Source organism: Peromyscus californicus, unplaced genomic scaffold, assembly GCF_007827085.1.
Source record: "Peromyscus californicus insignis strain IS unplaced genomic scaffold, ASM782708v3 Scaffold_3__1_contigs__length_106647218, whole genome shotgun sequence".
Lineage (NCBI taxonomy): Eukaryota > Metazoa > Chordata > Mammalia > Rodentia > Cricetidae > Peromyscus > Peromyscus californicus.
This window is the reverse complement of record NW_026294551.1, coordinates 39,909,765-39,927,640: the sequence shown is the minus strand read 5'-3', so window position 1 is coordinate 39,927,640 and position 17,876 is coordinate 39,909,765. Positions and strand designations below refer to the sequence as shown.

Sequence of the window (17,876 nt, the reverse complement as noted above, 5' to 3'; positions counted from 1 at the left end):
TGAGCTGGGCCTGTCACCCGAGTGTTCAGTCCAATCGTATGACCACAGGTGACCAGACAAAGTAAAGGGCCTTTTGTCAAGGTCTCTAGAACTATTCTGCCTCCCCTCTTCCCAACCACTTAGTGAACACCTACGCTCTGACACAGACTACGACAGCTCTCTATGACAGCTCTCCCAAGTGGTCGGATGATAGTGTTGCCCAAAGTGCAGAATTAGAGGTGGGCAAAGTTTCTCTCTTTTTTTGGTTTTTCGAGACAGGGTTTGTCTTAGGGTTTCTATTGCTGTGAAGAGACACCATGACCATGGCAACTCTTACAAAGGAAAACATTTAATTGGGGGGGCTCACTTACAGTTCTGAGGTCAGTCCATTATCATCATGGCAAGGAGCATGGTGGTGTGCAGGCAGACATGGTGCTAGAGAGGAGCTGAGAGTTCTTACATCTTGACTCACAGGCAACAGGAAGTGGTCTGAGAATCACACTGAGCAAAACTTGAGCAAAAGAGACCTCAAAGCCCACCCCCACAGTGACAAACTTACTCTAACAAGGCCACACCTCCTAATAGTGCCACTCCCTTTGGGAGGCCATTTTCTTTCAAACCACCACAGGGTTTCTGTGTAGCCCTGGCTGTCCTAGAAATTGGCTCTGTAGACCAGGCTGGCCTTGAATGCACAGAGATCCGCCTGCCTCTGCCTCCTGAGTGCTCCTGGGATCAAAAGTGTGAGCCACCACTGCCTGGCAGATTTTCTTTCCCACCCCCTTGCATATATATAATTTTAGCCTTGAAGTCTCTCTATTCCAACAAAAATCCACATTGTCCAAACAATGGCTACATAGCTGCAAAAAACCAGAGAACCACACTAAACTATTTCTCAGAACAGCTGGACTTTCACTGGCCCACCTGTTGGAGCGTTAAAAGACACTGCTCTTTCCCCAAGTTGGTGGATTCACCCAGCGTTTTCAAATACAGCTCATGGTCTAGTTCCATGGTTAAGGGAGGCTACAAGCCAACCTAACTGACTCAAGACCTGGGGGAGCCTGGAAACCAACGGACGAGGATGAGGCAATGGTTATTTCCAGAGCAGGTATCTTAGTCTTAGTCATGACTGAGTAAAAAGGGAAGAAAAATAGGGGGTGGAGGAGACATTTTATGATACAGTGTGTTGACTCATATTGTCACTAGGTCAGTGTGTTCAAGAGAGATCATCCCAAGCCTGGAAAGTTTCCAAAACAAATGAGGTAAAACAAGAAAGCGGGGGGGGGGGGGGGGGGGGGGGGGGGGGGGGTGGGGGGGGGAGGGGAGGGAAGGCTCTTTCTTTTCTTTCAAATCTATTAACATAACCCAGCAAATAAACAATGTGGGCAGACTACTAATGAACTACCCTTGACCACTCAGGGGCCAGCAGAGCCTCCAGCTGGCCTGACTTCTGGACACCTGTAGGGATGGCTAGGCAGCAATTCCTTAAGGAGGATCCAGACAGTTACACTGCTCGAGCAAACCCTACTGGTTCAAACAGGGGTGAGTCCCCTCCTCTTGGAGGGAGCCACATTCTGAGTGGGGGGATCAACTAGTCCCGAGGGCTCCACATCCCAGAGGCAGTGAAGCCATGTCTTCCCTCGCTAGGGTAGTCGAGGGTGAATGTTAAACTAGGCGACAACGAGGTTAGCAGCCAGCCTGACAAAGTAACACCCATCCAGTGAAAGCCAAAATTCACAGCTACCAGGCTGCGGCAGGGCCGTCACCTGAACTCACAAGGTGGAGACCAGCCTGGCAGCATCATAAAGCCTAGTCTCCGCCCCAACCCCCTCCAAAACTTCCACTGTGCTCATCTGGAAAGGCTGCCGAGACAGCAGAAGAGCTGTGCTGTCTGTCACCTTTACACAGGAGGGCAATGGAGAAATGACCAGACCAAGGTCACTTTTCAGTTCCAATAAATAAAGCAAATAAAGGTTGGCGCCTTAGCACAGATAAAAACCAGTGTAGGTCATAGCCACGATAGCAGCCTGGTGGGACTCTCCCTAGGAACCCCGTAGGAAATTAAGTGAGGATTAGAATAATTAAATGTAAAGCCTCCTTGAGAGCAAGCTCAGTTGCCGAACACTCAAAGCCATTTCTGTGAAACATACAGGAAAATTATGAAAGGATTTACCGGGCTTCACAGCCTTCCCACTTCCCCATCAACTTTACAAGTGCTATGATCTAAAAGGAACAGACCAACCCTTCAGGGAGAGAATTAAATACTACGGCTTATCAGAGAAAACCACTCCCGTCTTCAGGCCGTGAGACAGTCCTGTACTCATGTAACTGTGATATACTTAAGAGTTTCCAAAAATTACACACATTTCCTCAAAAGAGATGTAGGAAAAAATATAATCACGGGGTAAAAGGCCAAACCTTGTCTCTGCTGAATGCTCAAATAGCCAATTATGTGTCTTAATACATTAATTCTATACAGAGAAGGAGACTATTACAGGCAAGTTGAATAAGACATCTTAAAAAATGTACCCTGGGGCCTAAGTCCATTCAACTGACAGTAAAATCACCCTCAAAAAAGCAGTTTTATGCAACATCTAGTATTTTAATTTTCCAGCTGCCAACAGGAATGTATAAAGGAGCAGAAATTAAACTAATTATGTCAGCGCTCAGTGAACAAAACTTTAATTGTATTACACACTAGACAACTACTGAACAATACAAAGGCCCTTAAGGGTACGACTTCTACAGAATATAAATGATTCCCAGTCAATATGACAGAAATTAGTCTGTTTGGGCAGTGAACAGATTCATAGGTCACATGCAAAAATTCAGCCGATACCATAATCCAATATAAAAAAATAAATACATCGTGTAAGGGGGGACATAGTCTCCAGTGGTTCTAAATCACCCATGATTTCCATATGCTGTATCATTAGCAGGCCCTTGGAGCCTGCTTTGTACTAATCAGCTTCTTTAACACCCTACCCACAAAAGAGCCTATTCATTTCTCTGGGAGACAGGTGTTAGCAAACCAGCAGCCGCCTTCTGCCTCTAGTTCCAGGAGCCCAGCCTGTAATCATCACGGCAGGATCAGCAAGTTGAAAGGAAGGGCAGTGTGGAAGAAGGAAGAGCAGGGAAAGAAAGGACAAAGACCCAGAGAAAGGGAAACATGGGAACAAACGAATGCCAGGCACTACTGAGCAGGGCCACCCTCAAAGCCTGCTAGGCTAATTTGAGTTTCTGGGCTACTGTCCAAATATACCAAGCAGAATTTGGATAATGTTATTAATTTATTACTGCAGGTAGTAATTCTGGGCACATGCCAACACTCCACTATTTAAAAAAAAAAAAAATGTAAAGCATTGCTAATTGTCCTGTGGTTTCATTTTTCTCACCCATACTCTCTGGTTCTTTTCTTTTTTGTTTTTTTCAAGACAGAGTTTCATTGTATAGCCTTGGCTGTCCTGGAACTAGCTCTGCAGACCAGGCTGTCCTCGAACTCACAGAGATCAGCCTGCTTCTGCCTCCCGAGTGCTGGGACTAAAGGCATGTGCCACCATCACCACCCGGCTAGTCTCTAGTTCTTTAGTCCTTGCTCCTCTGTATACTTTCTAGAAGAGCTAACTGGGTTTCGTTCCTACAAAGATGTAAGAGGCAGGCTGGATTTTAACAGGGACCTTAGCTAGCTAGGCATGGTATGCTTTTACAATCCCAGCTACTGGAGAGGCTGAGGCAAGAGAATGACAAGTTCAAAACCAGCCTGGACAACTATCTCAAACTGATGATGATAACTACCTTAGTTAGGGTTACTATTGCTGTGAGGAAAGCCATAACCAGAAGCAACTTGGGGAGGAAAGGATTTATTTCACTCACAGCTCCATTTAACAGTTCATCATCAAAAGCAGTGAGGACAGGAACTCAAGCAGGGCAGGAACCTGGAGGCAGGAACTAAAGCAGAGGCTATGGAGGGGTGCTGCTTATTGGCTTGCTTCTCATGGCTTCCTCAGCCAGCTTTCTTATAGAACCCAAGACTACCAGCCCAGGAGGACCCCCACCCACAAAGTGCTGGGCTCTCCACCATGAATCACTAATAAAGAAAATGCCCTACAGGCTTGCCTACAGCCTGCTCTTAGGGAAACATTTTCTCAATTGAGGCTCCTTCCTCCCAGATGACTTTAGCTTGGGTCAAGTTGACATAAAACTAGCCAGTACAATGACTAATGATGATGGCAGCTTAGCAATTAAGTGCACTTGTTGCTCTTACAGAGGACCCAAGTTTGGTTCCTAGCACCCACATGGTGGCTTACAACCATCTGTAACTCCAGCTCCAGGAGATCTCACACCTTCTTCTGACCTCCATGGGCACCAGACATGCACACGGTGCACAGACATACATGCAGACAAAATACTCGTCACATAAAGTAAATAAATCTAAAATGTATACATAAGTAAATAAGTAAAAAGAGGGTTCAAGATGAAGCTCAGTGGAACAGCACTTGCCTACCATGTTTGAGGCCTTAGGTTGAAGCTCCAGGTACTCCAGGTACCCCTTAGGAGGCAGAGGCACAAGAACTGAAGTCTAGGCCAGCCTGCGTTATGCAGGTGACACACTGTCTGTCTGTCTGTCTGTCTGTCTCTCTCTCTCTCTCTCTCTCTCTCTCTCACACACACACACACACACACACACACACACACACAAATATGTTACTGTAAAGCCAATCACGGTGTAATCCCAGCATTTATGAGGAAAACAAAGCAAGAAGGATCAACAGAGGCCCTCTTCTGGCCTGCAGTCATACGTGCTGTATACATAATAAATAAATAAATTAAAAAAAAGAAGAAGGCAGACTAATCCAATGAGACAAAAACTAAAGGGACATTTAAATGAGCTGCCTCAATATACAAAGAGAAAAAAATACAAAGAGCATTATTTCCTCTTTTAATCTTCATATGCATACTTTCCATCTTTTAATCCATAGAACAATCCCATCAGATACTTTCATTTTTTTAGGTTAAGAAAATAAAGCTCAGGGCTAGAGAGATGGCTCAGCGGGTAAGAGCACTGACTGCTCTTCCAGAGGACCCAGGTTCAATTCCCAGCAACCACATGGCAGCTCACAACTGTCTTTAATTCAAGTCCCAGTAGATCTGATTTCCTCACAAAGACATGCAGGTCAAATACCAATGCACATAAAATTTAAAATTTTTTTAAAAGAATGAAAATAAAGCTCAGAGAGGTTCAGTTATTTCCCTAAACTCATGCAGCCATGAAATGAACAGCTGGGTTTCAAAACTAGGTTATGCCATTTCTTAAACCCAAGTTTGATTCCTTAGTATATCTAGTGCCTAATGCCATTTTAACTAAGCTCCTTCCAGGCTTGAGCAACTTTTCTTCTTCCCAGGAACTCAGCACAGAACCTGTGACTAAAACTTCCTGACGATTTACTAAGCATCCATTATTAATTTCAGTAAGAGCTTCAGCCATGAGAAACAAAATAACCAGTATTTTGGTTTTATTTTAAAATCTCACACAAAAGCCCCAGGCATCTCTGCCATCCCACACTGATCATAACTACATTCCACTACCCATTCAAACCTCCAGTTGTTTCCACATTATCGTTCATTTGTCCACTCAGGGGATAAAGAGAGCTACTTTCACCAAAAACCCTCCCTCATGACTCCCGGTAGATAATGCAGTAGAGGGGCCTTGCTGTAAAGCAATGAATATAAAAGTCATAAAAGCTTTTTGTTTATCTGTCACAACTAGGAGATGGGCTATTCTAGCAAACCAAACATCCCGGAAAATATCACGATGTTATCAGAGAGACGGCCAATTTACAAAGAATTCAGTGCATCCCATTTCAATTTTTAAAATGTTAAACCAGGAGGAGGGTGGGGGGATGCACATCTTTAATCCCAGCACTCCGGAAGCAGAGATAGGCGGATCGCTGAGTTTGAGGCCAGCCTGGTCTATACAGCAAGTTCCAGGGCAACACAGAGAAACTATGTCTTGGGAAAAAAAAGTTAAGAAAGCAGAAGTGAACTCCAATTTTCAAAGTTCCATAGGCCTTGATGTATGTTATGCTTTTATTGTACATATTAATATACTTATAGATACATACATTCATATCAATAAAATACAACAGTGGTTCCCGAACTAGGCTACACCTCAGAAGCAGCTGGAAAGCCTTTTGGAAATCAGATGGTTTCAAAATGTAGGTCATCATCCAATGATCAAACCTCCAAAAGGTGCGGCCCTGAGATCAGCCTCTTTCAAGAAAGTCTGGGTAACGAACTGAACCTCTCAAGGAGTGGCTGACTTCTGGAAACTCCTTACAATAAAACAAGGTTGAAAGCTACACTGAAAATAATATGACCTTCCTTTGATGGCTCGGGAGACTTCAGAGTTTCCCAGTACCACTGGGTCAACACTCACCAATACTGACTAGTCATTGTACTGACAAAACCAGAAAGTAAGGAAAAGTTTAACACAGATTTCCTAATGGCAGAAAGCTGGAAAAACCAGCTTTTGTTTTACTGTCAGACTCAAAGAGCTGGGTTTCTCCCAGAAGAAATGCATATTTTTATGCTTGCTTTGTAAAAGGGAAATGTTTTTAAAACATGTAGGACTCTTAACCAACTGCTTAGCTCCACTTCAGATGTAAACAGGCTCCAAAAATATGGAATATTCAGCCTGAATAAAAAAAAAAAGAAGGAACTTCGTGACCATCTTATGGAAGAGAAAAGATAATGGGTTTAGACTAAGATCAGCTTAACAGAATTAGTTGTGACCAACTGTCCAGAGTCCAGCAACTGTTAAGTCCTGGGGACAGGGCGGGCTAAGGACAATACACACAAGAGGTCAATTCCTACCTATCTGAGATGACCTTTATGTGAGCCTGAGAGCCCAATTGGTTTTAGGATTTTAAAATTCCACGGCTCATATAAAGTCACAAAACGAGAAAGGAACTGGAACATTTCCCTGTTAAAGAATGGGAGTCCGTGCCTGCATATGAAAAGATCGCCCTTACAATTGCCCAAATCATTCTTAAATAGACGTCAGGTAATTATCAGTAGCCAAACCAAGATAACCAAGGAGTTATGGCTGTAGTTCCTTGGTACAGTGTGTGTTTACTATGTGCAAAGCCACCTCAGTTCCACCCCTTACCAGACCACCATCTCCCCCCCACGGTGCTAATAACCAGCAACCATCACCTCCAAAAACAAAACAAAACAAAGCAGCCCCTCCCTTGAGACTTCACTAGCAGCAATCTGAACCATCTATCCTCAGCAAACTCTGAATGAGACTCCAACTCTAGATTGTAGAGTTGAGACTCCAGAGCAGTTTCTCTTTCCTCTCCAAACATAAACGCATTAGCAGCACAAGTTGGGTGTCAAAGTCCCTCATCTGCCATTAAAATAACAGCCATTTTAAAGATTCTACCATAGGAATAAAAACCATGTACTTAGCTCCCTCCCCACCATTCCTTACGTTTATGTAGATGCTGTCAGAAAGTAGCAGGTAACACCCAGAGCCAGATGTGGCTGCACTGAACTTCACAAGGCTCGTGTACTTGGAAAAGAAGCCATCTTTTTGTTAACATTGCTATTTGTTAAACGAGTTCATGAAAATCTCTTTAAGAGATGGTACTAAACACTTAGGTCAACTGGCTGGGTGAATAGTGAACCTGAAAAGAGTTAAACTTTCTGAGAAGTTTCTCTTTTTTGTTACGATTTTAACAGTTGGTTAAACTGGACTTCGCAATTAAACAAACATTAAAGTGAGTGTGTGTTCCCTATTACATGGGCATCTTTGAACACCATCAAGTTACTAGTTAGACCTGCCACATCCATCTGCTACTGTCCTCCACACTACCCAACCGTTCTCAAAGGCAAGACTACCTATAAATAGCCAGGCAATGGTGGTACACACCTTTGATCCTAGCACTCAGGAGGCAGAGGCCAGCCTGGTCTACAGGGTAAGTTCCAGGACAGCCAAGGATACACAGAGAAACTGCCTTGAACCTGCCCCCCTCGCCAAAAAAAGGAAAAAAACAACCAAAAACCTGCAAATAAATACACCACAACTTTTGAACTGTACTCGGAAATCCAGAATTAGCAAATATGAGAAAAAAAAAAGTTTCAGAAACACTTGCCTGCCACTATCTATTTCTTTGAATGTGAAAGAATGTGGGGGAGGGGGGAGGGAAGAATAAATAAGTTGCCAGAAAAGAAATATCATGGCCAACTTCAGTCCTAGAACTCTACAAACTCGGCCCAGGACCAAGTCCCCTCCCATTCCTAGAAAAATGCCACAAAACTCAAACAGCCTTGCCACATTTCAGAACACTAGACTGTCGTGGCGAGACACAAGGCTCTCAAAACAGGGGACAGGGAAGTCTCTTGGTTCTCCTAGCCACCAGCCAAAACATGCAGAAGGAGCTTACTGCTTTCTTAGAAGGCCACATGCACCCCAGGGTGTTTGTTCAAGACCTTTAACCAGGGTACAAGTGAGAGTTGTGGGTAAAGTCCCATTTCCGAGCTAAAAATAATCTTCCTCCGTGGTGGACAGAGAGGAACGTGGTACTCTTCCTTGATTACACAACGAACACCCCCACACATACATACACCCCCAAAATGACAGCCTAACACAAAAAGGAGAAATTAAGCTGCGGTTCTGTCGTTTCTGCCAGCCTCCAATCAAGCTCTGAGCAGACAGATGCCAGGAAAAGCTGCGGGCTCCCCTGGTCTAACCAGACTTCCCCCCATGCCCGGTCAAATGTCTCCTGGGCAGCCGGCTGGAGAGGGGCCCCACTTCCCTCTGAGTCGCGGTCAGGGCCACACAGGGACGACCTCACACACCTCGGAAACAGAGGTCGACCCTCCAGAGGCAGACAGCCGACCCTGGCAGGGAGGAGGGGTGAGAAGCAATCCCAAACTTCCCATCTAACCTCCAAACTCCGAATCTCCAGGGTCCTCCCGGAGGAAGGGAGCCAGCGCCGCCCAAGCTCTGCCTCAGTTTTCCCTGTCCTACAGAAATGCATCCTCCCCCCCACCCCCAGGCAGGAGCCAGCAGGACCTGCGGGGCTCTTACGACACTTGTACACAAGTTGAGGACACACGTCCCGGGTTACGGCGCACACAGGCGAAATGCTTTGCGGCACTTTCAATGGGACAGGTGTAGGGTGACCTGGCGGCGGGAGAGTTCCCGAGACGCAGGGGCTGCCCGGACTCCCGGAGCGCAGCTGGAGCCCCCACACCCCCGGGGAGCACAGCCTGGGTGGGAGCAAGCACCGTGTCCTCCGGCCCGACCCGCCGCGGCCACCGCCTCCTCACCTGCCGCGGACGCTCCCCGGCCGCACCTGGGAGGGCAGAGGCCGGATCTGGACCGCGGCCACTTAGGCGGCGGAGCTGCGGGCACGGCCACCACCGCCGCCGCCGCCGCCGCCGCGACTCCCGGGCTGAGGGGCGCCCGGGTGCGCGCAGCACATCCTCACACGCGCGGCCCCAGGAAGTCCACCCCCACCGACCCGGCCGGCTCTCCCGCGGCTCGGCGTGGGCCCCGCCCGTCCTGCGTGCGGCCCCGCCCGCCCCACGTGCGGCCCCGCCCCCGCGGGAGCGCGCCCCGCCCCGCCCCCGCGCCCCGCGCCACCATAGAGAGGAGTCTGGGCCCGCGGCGGTCTAGAGCGCTGCTTCCGCGAGCGCCCTCTGGCGGAATCCCGGCGGGCTCGGGCTGCAGGGCCCGGACACGGAAGCCCGGCTAGGTGTGGGGTCCAGAGTTCGAGTCTTGGCTGAGTCAATCCCCCCACCCCGTGCGTGGGGTGACCTTGAGCGACTCTCTTAACATCCTCAAGTTGCTTTTATGTTGAACCCTTGATTTCATGTTTCACTATACCCGGCAGACGACAGTTTTCCAGTTCATGGTGGAAGAAACCCAGACTCACCCAATGCATTAACTCCCTTGGAGATGTTAAAAGGCCAGTCTGTGAAGCATCCTAACCTTCGCGTTCCTACAAGGATTAGCTGCTTTCACGTTAGGAAGGCGGGGACAGAGCCGAGAAAGGCTGCCGTACAATGAAAATGACTGCTAGGGGCCACCCAACCATCATTCATCGGCTGTGCACCTTTTGGTAGGTATTTAACCTTCCCGAACTCTTCCCCATCCCGGAAAAGCAGGCCGGGCCTGCAGATTAAATGAGCTGCTGCACAAAGGCCTTAGTAAAGCATAAAACACCAGGGTAGCATAGGGGATCATTAGCCAGTGATCTAAGGAGATGCCTAGTCATGGAAGTCATATAAATGCTAATTCTTCTGCCTAGTGTCTAGTGACATCATTTTCTCAGGCTTCAGGTTCCTATCACAGACCTCTCAGAGATTTCCTGAGCAATATGTATTTGTACTTCTTCAATATTTTGGTGCTTGGGAGTTTTGTATCTACTAGGCAGGTGCTCTACCACAATAGTGCTCTACCCCTTGTATTATTTTAAAGTAAGAACTATCAGAAGGGAACGGGAGCTAAAATATTATTTATCCATATCAGGCTGTCACTTTACAAGTGTCATTACTGTTTCCAGTTCTCAAAACAGCCCAGCAAGCTCTGTACTGTTATTTGCTTGTTATCAAGAAGGATCTACATTTTCAGTAATTTTCCCACTTCCACACAGAGAAAAGCAGAGCCAGGAAGTGAAACCATTTCTCTCTCCAACCTGAATCCACGGGGAGCTCCGCCTTCTAGGGGCCCCCTACACCTGAATTGAAAGTCCCTGCCTTTCTCTTGCCTGCTTATTTCTGGACTTTTTCTTCCACAAAGGCATTTATCGTCTCCTCCTTCCTTCTCTGGTTCCTTGGTCCCTTGATGTGCCAACATGGTTCACCCTCTTGTGTTTCTGAAATGGGTCTGTGAGCCTTGCTGGAAGCTCACATACTCTCCACCACATTCCCCTCCTCTGGATATGAATTATAGCCACAGATATATAATAACATATAGTAAATCCAGAACAGAGGTGAGATGAGGCCCATACCTGGGATTCTTTTTGTTAACTTAGCTCACAAGCAGAGTGCCCGGTTCTGAAAAGGAGTGCACTTGCTCCTTTAATTGGACTCAATAATTAAGGCCTGGATTCACGGCATCCCACAGAAATCCTTTTCTCAGGACCCTCTGGTCCATATTATGGCTAAAGCATCGGAGTGCTGCTAACTAATGGGCGGATCACTGGAGCGAGGCCTCCGAGCTGCATTTACCCACACCCCTCCTTTTTCCACCTTCGGCGTTATCACCATCACTATTTTTCATCTTTATCGTGCCCTTCCGCAGAGGCATTCAATAATGTACCCATTGTGCGAGTAATCTGAAATCCTTTTCGGCGAGCAATAGTATTTAGTAGTAATAAAACACTAATTTGTCTACCAAGTGACATATTTATAGGAGCTGTTTACTTTGACATATTTTTATTATTTCTACTCATTTGCTAAGTACTTTCCAATACATATTTATGAAGCACATGCCTTTCCCCAAACAGTACTGAAAAAATAAATCACATTATTTCTTTTATTAGTAGCAGCAAGGCTTCTAAGTCCTAGTGCCCTGATTTCTGTTACTTCTTGCAGGAGCCAGAAGAACTAATGGTGATTGAGCACCTACTATGTGCCAGGCTCTCTGTGAAAGGCACTTTCCATAAATCACCTGTTAACTCCCCTGAGATATGCATTTTACCAATAAGGAAAATGTAACTCTGTACAACATAGATTTCTACCGGGAAAACAAAAACATTATGTTCTCTGAGGAACTCTGCCAGAAAGAGCACAGTAGGGTATTGAACCTAGATCTTTCTTTGATTCCAAAGTCCTAAACCACCATCCCACTTTACCAGTCACAGACCACTCCAACATCTCAGGATATAATACTCCATAAAATCAATCAGGCATGGTGGTGCATGCCTTTAGTTCCAGTAATGGGGAGGCAAAGGCAGGTGGATTTGGACAGCCAGGGCTACACAGGGAAACCCTGTCTTGTAATAAATAAATAATATATATAAACCTGTAAAATCTACGGTATTCATGATAAACCTATTCCCTGAGAAATCAGCTGTGTCCCCCAGAGTGAGTACAAGAACTGTACCCATTCCAAGTCTGGTGCAGTGGTTTGAAAGAAAATGGCCTCTAAAGGAAGTGGTACTAATGGGAGGTGTGGCCTCGTTGGAGGAAGTGTATCATTGTGGGGTGAGCTTTGAAGTCTCCTATGCTCAAGCTAAACCCCGTGTGAGAGACCACTTCCTGTTGCCTGTGAGTCAAGGTGTAGGAACTCTCAGCTCCTTCTCTAGCACCATGTCTGCCTGCATAGTGCCTTACTTCTTACCACGACGATAATGAACTAAACCTCTGAACTGTGAGCGAGCCACCCCAATTAAAAATGAACTAGCTGGGCGGTGGTGGCGCACGCCTTTAATCCCAGCACTCGGGAGGCAGAGCCAGGCGGATCTCTGTGAGTTCGAGGCCAGCCTGGACTACCAAGTGAGTTCCAGGAAAGGCGCAAAGCTACACAGAGAAACCCTGTCTCGAAAAACAAAAAAAAAAATAAATAAATAAATAAATAAATAAAAAATAAAAATGAACTAAACCTCTGAACTGTGAGTGAGCCACCCCAATTAAATGTTTTCCTTTATAAGAGTTGCTGTGAGAGGAGAGAGATGGCTCCGTGGTTAAGAGCACTGACATGTTCCAGAGGACCTGGGTTCAATTCCCAGGCCCTCCAGTGTTTGATCATGCCAGGGTTTAAAAAAAAAAAAGAGTTGCTGTGGTCATGGTGTCTCTTCATAGCAACAGAAACCCTAACTAAGACAGAAGTTGGTACCAGGGACTGGGGGATTGTTGTGATAGGCTGGACCATGTTTTTGTTTGGAGTAATAGGGACTTTGGGAGTTTGGGTTAGGAAAGCAGTGGAATGCTTTAAGCACTGCTTAATGAGCCATACAAGTAGAAGCATGGAAGACAGAGTCTTCCATGAACTGTGGAGTCCTGGCTAAGAGGTTTCAAAGGAGAAGAATATTTAACATGTTGCCTAGACATCGATCTTGTGATATTTTGGTGAAGAATGTAGCTAACTGCCTTTTGCCTTTGTCCTTGCCCTTGCCTGAGGCTAAAGTTGGTAGAGAAAAATCTCAAAACAGCCTAGGACAGATTCAGTTGTGTGGTTATTAGTGGTAACTCTAATGTAAAGATTTATAATGAAAAGGAGCACTCTGAGCAGGGTAAATTACAAAATGTGAAATTTGAGGAGAAAAGGGGCACCAGGAAGTAGAACAGAGCTAAATCCTATGTTCAAGGAGATAAACAGATTAAGAAATGGAATAGCCGGGATGGTGGTGGCACACACCTTTAATCCCAGCATTTGGGAGGCAGAGGCAGGCAGATCTCTGTGAGTTTGAGGCCAGCCTGGTCTCCAAAGCAGTTCCAGGAAAGGCGCAAAGCTACACAGAGAAACCCTGTCTTGAAAAATGAAAAAAAAGAAAGAAAGAAATGGAATAAAGGGAGTGGTGACCTCAGGGCAAGATCCCACCCTGCTAAGTTTCCTATTTGTGAAAAGGAATTTAAAAAAAAGCTTAGAGCCAGGTATGGTGGCACATGCCTTTAATCCCAGCACTCCAGAGGCAGAGGCTGGTGGATCCCTGAGTTTGAGGCCAGCTTGGTCTACAGAGCAAGTTCCAGATCAGCCAAGCTTAGGCAATAAAGGAAACCATTGAAAAGAGAAAGTTGGTGAAGATGTAATTTGAATGAGGGGGCCATGTCCAGCCCCAGTAAGCAGCAGAACATGGCAGCTTTGGCCACGTGGTGATGGAGTTAAGGATAGAAGAAAGGGGCTATGGAATTTGTGATGAAACTAAAGAAGCCAAGTTCGTCCTCTAGTGTCAGATAGCAAGAAAAGAGCTGAGACCAGTTAGTTGAGATGTCAAAAATCCTACTCCTTTACAGAAAGAGAGGAGAGAAGCGTTAATGGTGAGTGAGTTTGTCTGTGTGTGCAAAGCTGTTGTACTGGCTATCAAAATCAGGACCTCAGACATGCCAGACAGAGCTCTACTACTGAACTACACCTGGCTGGTAATATACCTTGCTCTCATTAAAAACAGGGGTGTAGATGGATTTTTCTTAGGGCCACCAGCGCACAAAAAAAAAAAAAAAAAAAAAAAAAAAGACATGGAGACTTACTCTTAATTATGAAAGCTGAGTCTTAGCTTAGGTTTGTCCCATTAGCTCTTATAACTTAAATTAACCCATATTTTTAAGTCTATGTTCTTTTACATGGATCAGTTACCTTTATTCTGTACTGCCCATCCTGCTACTTCAACACTTCTTCCCAGAGCTCTCTCTGTCCAGAAGTCCTGCCTATACCTCCTGCCTAGCTATTGGCCATTCACCTCTTTATTAAACTAATCACAGTGACACATCTTTACACAGTGTGAAAGAATATTCTGCAACACAAGGGACTGGAGAAATGGCTCAGTATTAAGAGGATTTGCTGCTCTTGCAGAAGACCCAGGTTCGGTTTCAAGCACCTACTTAGTGGCTCACAAACCTATAACTCCAGTTCCCAGGGATCCAGCACCTTCTTCTGACTACCATAGGCACCAGGCACATACGTGATACATATATCCATATGCAGGAAAAACATTCATATGCATAAAATAAATAAATCTTAAAAAAAAATAAAATCAATAATAAAAGCCCATTGAGTTGGCACAGACCTATAATCCCAGCACTCTAGAGGCTGAAGCAGGATTAAAGGTTCGAATTCAGAGATCCACCTCCCTTTGCCTCCGGGGAATTGGGACTAAAGGCATGTGTCAACATGCCTGGCAAGACCAAAGCAACTCTTATGAAAGAAAACATTTAATGCGGGCTTGCTTACAGTTTCAGAGGTTTAATCCATTGTCATAATGGCGGGGAGCATGGCGGCACATGGGCAGACATAGTGCTAGAGACGTAGCTGAGAATTCTATGTCTGGACCCACAGGAAGCAGGAAGAGAGATACAGGGCCTGGCATGGGCTTTTGAAACTTCAAAGCCCACCCCCAGTGACACACTTCCTCCAACAAGGCCACACCTCCTAACCCTTCTCAAGTAGTATCACTCTCTAATAACTAAGCATTCAAATATATGAGCCTATGGGGGCCATTCTTATTCAAACCACCACATGTGTGTAGACATAAACATATTTATATGGAGTAACATATCTCATTCTAATTTCAGGTATACACAGACACAGAGAACTGGACAGCTGAAACTCTACCCAGACACCTCCATGCCAGAATACAGTGAAAGCCTAGCACGCCATGCGTGCATCTAAATCCTTATCTCCTCCCAGCTCACATCTCAGGCATGCACAGCCCGCTGTTTTTCATTCAGCTTTATCCCCCGCTAACCCTTCAGCTCTCTTGCGCGCACACACGGTATCTGCCTTCTCTGGAGTGTTTGTCATTCCCTCTTCCCCGGGGAAAATCAGCAAAAGCTGATAAAGTGGATCTCTGATCTAGCTTTTTATGGTGAGCTCAGCCGAAAGGGGGTTGCGATGTTCAGCCTCAGCTGTTGGGGCACAATATGAGAGAGACTTTTGTTAAAATATTTACATATTTACAGCTGAAGGCAGCAAGAGGTTGAAAAAAGAGAGTCTGGCATCGAGTGGATTCAAGTTTAGATTCCCATGCTGTCGCGTAAGAGATGCATGTCCTAAAACCTCAATGAGCTCCATTTAGTCTGGAAGATGAAGTGATTGCCGGTGCCACTCGGCTTGTGCTAAGCCCACCGTGAGTCCTGTGCTAAGCGCTGAGCACACACACACACACACACACACACACACACACACACACACACACACACACACACGAGCCCGGATAGACTCGCCCCTGGATGCAATAGGGCCACCTGCTGTCTAACCCACCCTCCCCCCTCCCCGTCCATCTTTAGCAGGACCACAGCAGGTGCCTCAAGAAAGCTAAGCCGGAGCCCCAACTCCATGGCTGTTCCTTGGTGGGTCTGAGCCCACCACGGAGGTACCATCTCCTTTTCCACTACTGAACAAGACACAGTGCCCGAGGCAGTTCTGCATCAATGAGATAGGAAGCGGGTCAAGCAGTCATCAGGAGGAAGCTCGAGTTTTCCTCGTTCTTCAAAGGACACGAGGAGATGATCCCTTCCCTGTCCATAGATACTGTCATGTCTGGATTAATGTTCAGAGTGGCTGCAGCCAGGTTTTAATGAGGGCAACAAGCTTGGAGAAAAAAAAAAAAACCAACACAGAGAATCGAGGACAGAGATGGGAAGGCCCTCTATTCTCCACATTGGGCCATTGCATCAACCAACTTTGGCTTCACATTATCAGAGATGAGTAATCTTCCTTATCACTGATGCCTCTCTAAGTGGGATTTTGTTACTTGCTATGGAAAGCAGCTTCAATAATACATGGATCTTTTTTTTTTCTCTCCCTGACAGTCTCAGAAAGCTCAACCTCCTGACTCAAGGCCACCAAGCACTAGCACCCAGTAGGTATTTAACATTTGGTCTAATTTCAAATAGATACACGATGACCTCCTTGTATCAAGGTTAAAAAAAGACAATAAACTGTGGGGACCTAAAGACTATCTAGATCAAAGAGGAAAGAATCTTACATTGCTCTCTTCATTTTTTCTAGTACTGAGGATCAAATCTAGGGCCTGGCCCGTGCTAGGCAAGCACTCTACCACTGATGTACACCCCTAGGCCACCGTCTAAAATTCATTAAAGCCCACTCCTTAACAAGCTCCCACAATGTGGAAAGAACAAGAGAAGAACACACACGGGAGGCCTTGCATTCTGCACTGGAATTGCCACATTTTTGCTTTGAGCCTTGGGTTCTTCCTCTTAACAAAATGATGAGCTGGGAGCTGGGATGCATCTCAGTGGAGGAGCCTTTGCATAGATTGTGTAAGGTCCTAGGTTGGAATCCTTTCGATGCAATTAAAAAAAAAAAAAAGACAGCTCACACTGCACTGTTCTAGGATCCTCAGTCAAGTATGAAACATTTGAAATCACCAACTGCAGGAAACAGGACAGATCCATCCAGGGCAGAGTGAGGAACCAGGCTCCTCCTTGAACACCAGTCCCCCTAACTGGTAGTGGTTCCCAAGTTGCACTAAGAAACTGTCAAACACTCCACGAGAGAGAGCCCTTGACTAGTTGGTGCTGTCTGCTATGAGATCAGGATGCCCAAAGAGCACCAGGAGTGGCAGGAATGTGCTTTTCCTGGTTTAGTGTATTGTTCTCACCAGGGTTGCAGGAAGCTGCCAACTTACCAGCCATGGTGTAGATACCAAAGACTGTTGTCTCCCTTGGTCTTCTATGTGTGAGGGTTGAGGTTCCACGTTATCACAGCTACCTTATGCCACTTGTCACTCATTCTCCATCCTTCAGGCTTGCTTCTATCCCGCTATACCCATTACCCATGTCATATTTTCTTTTTTCTTTTTTGGGGGCAAGTTTCCTTTGTGTAATAGCCCTGGCTGTCCTGGAACTCACTCTATAGACCAGGCTGGCCTTGAACTCACAGAGATCTGCCTGCCTCTGCCTCCCGAGTGCTGGGATTAAAGGAATGTGCTACCATGCCTGGCATATTTTCTTTTATCATTACATTTTTATTATTATATATGAGGGGGCATACATATGCCACACAGCATGTATGGAGGTCAGAGGACAGTTTGCAGGAGTCAATTCTCTCTTTCTTTTATGTGGGACCCGGGGACTGAACTCAGGTTGTCAGGCTTGGAGACAAGCATCTTTATCTACTTAGTCATCTCATTGGCCCTAAATATCAGATCTTGTAACTCTGGTCCCCCTTTCCTGCAGCTAAGACAAAACTAATTATACAACAGGCT

At 45.9% G+C, this 17,876-nt stretch overlaps 1 long non-coding RNA gene across 1 annotated transcript; it reads left to right on the top strand.

Annotated features, from left to right (window-relative positions):
• The first annotated feature begins 9,618 nt into the window (after positions 1-9,618).
• LOC128123421 (uncharacterized) lies at positions 9,619-17,863 on the top strand. Its single transcript, XR_008222665.1, has 2 exons — positions 9,619-10,106; positions 16,459-17,863. It is a non-coding gene; the product is annotated as an uncharacterized LOC128123421 (long non-coding RNA).
• Positions 17,864-17,876: the final 13 nt, after the last annotated feature.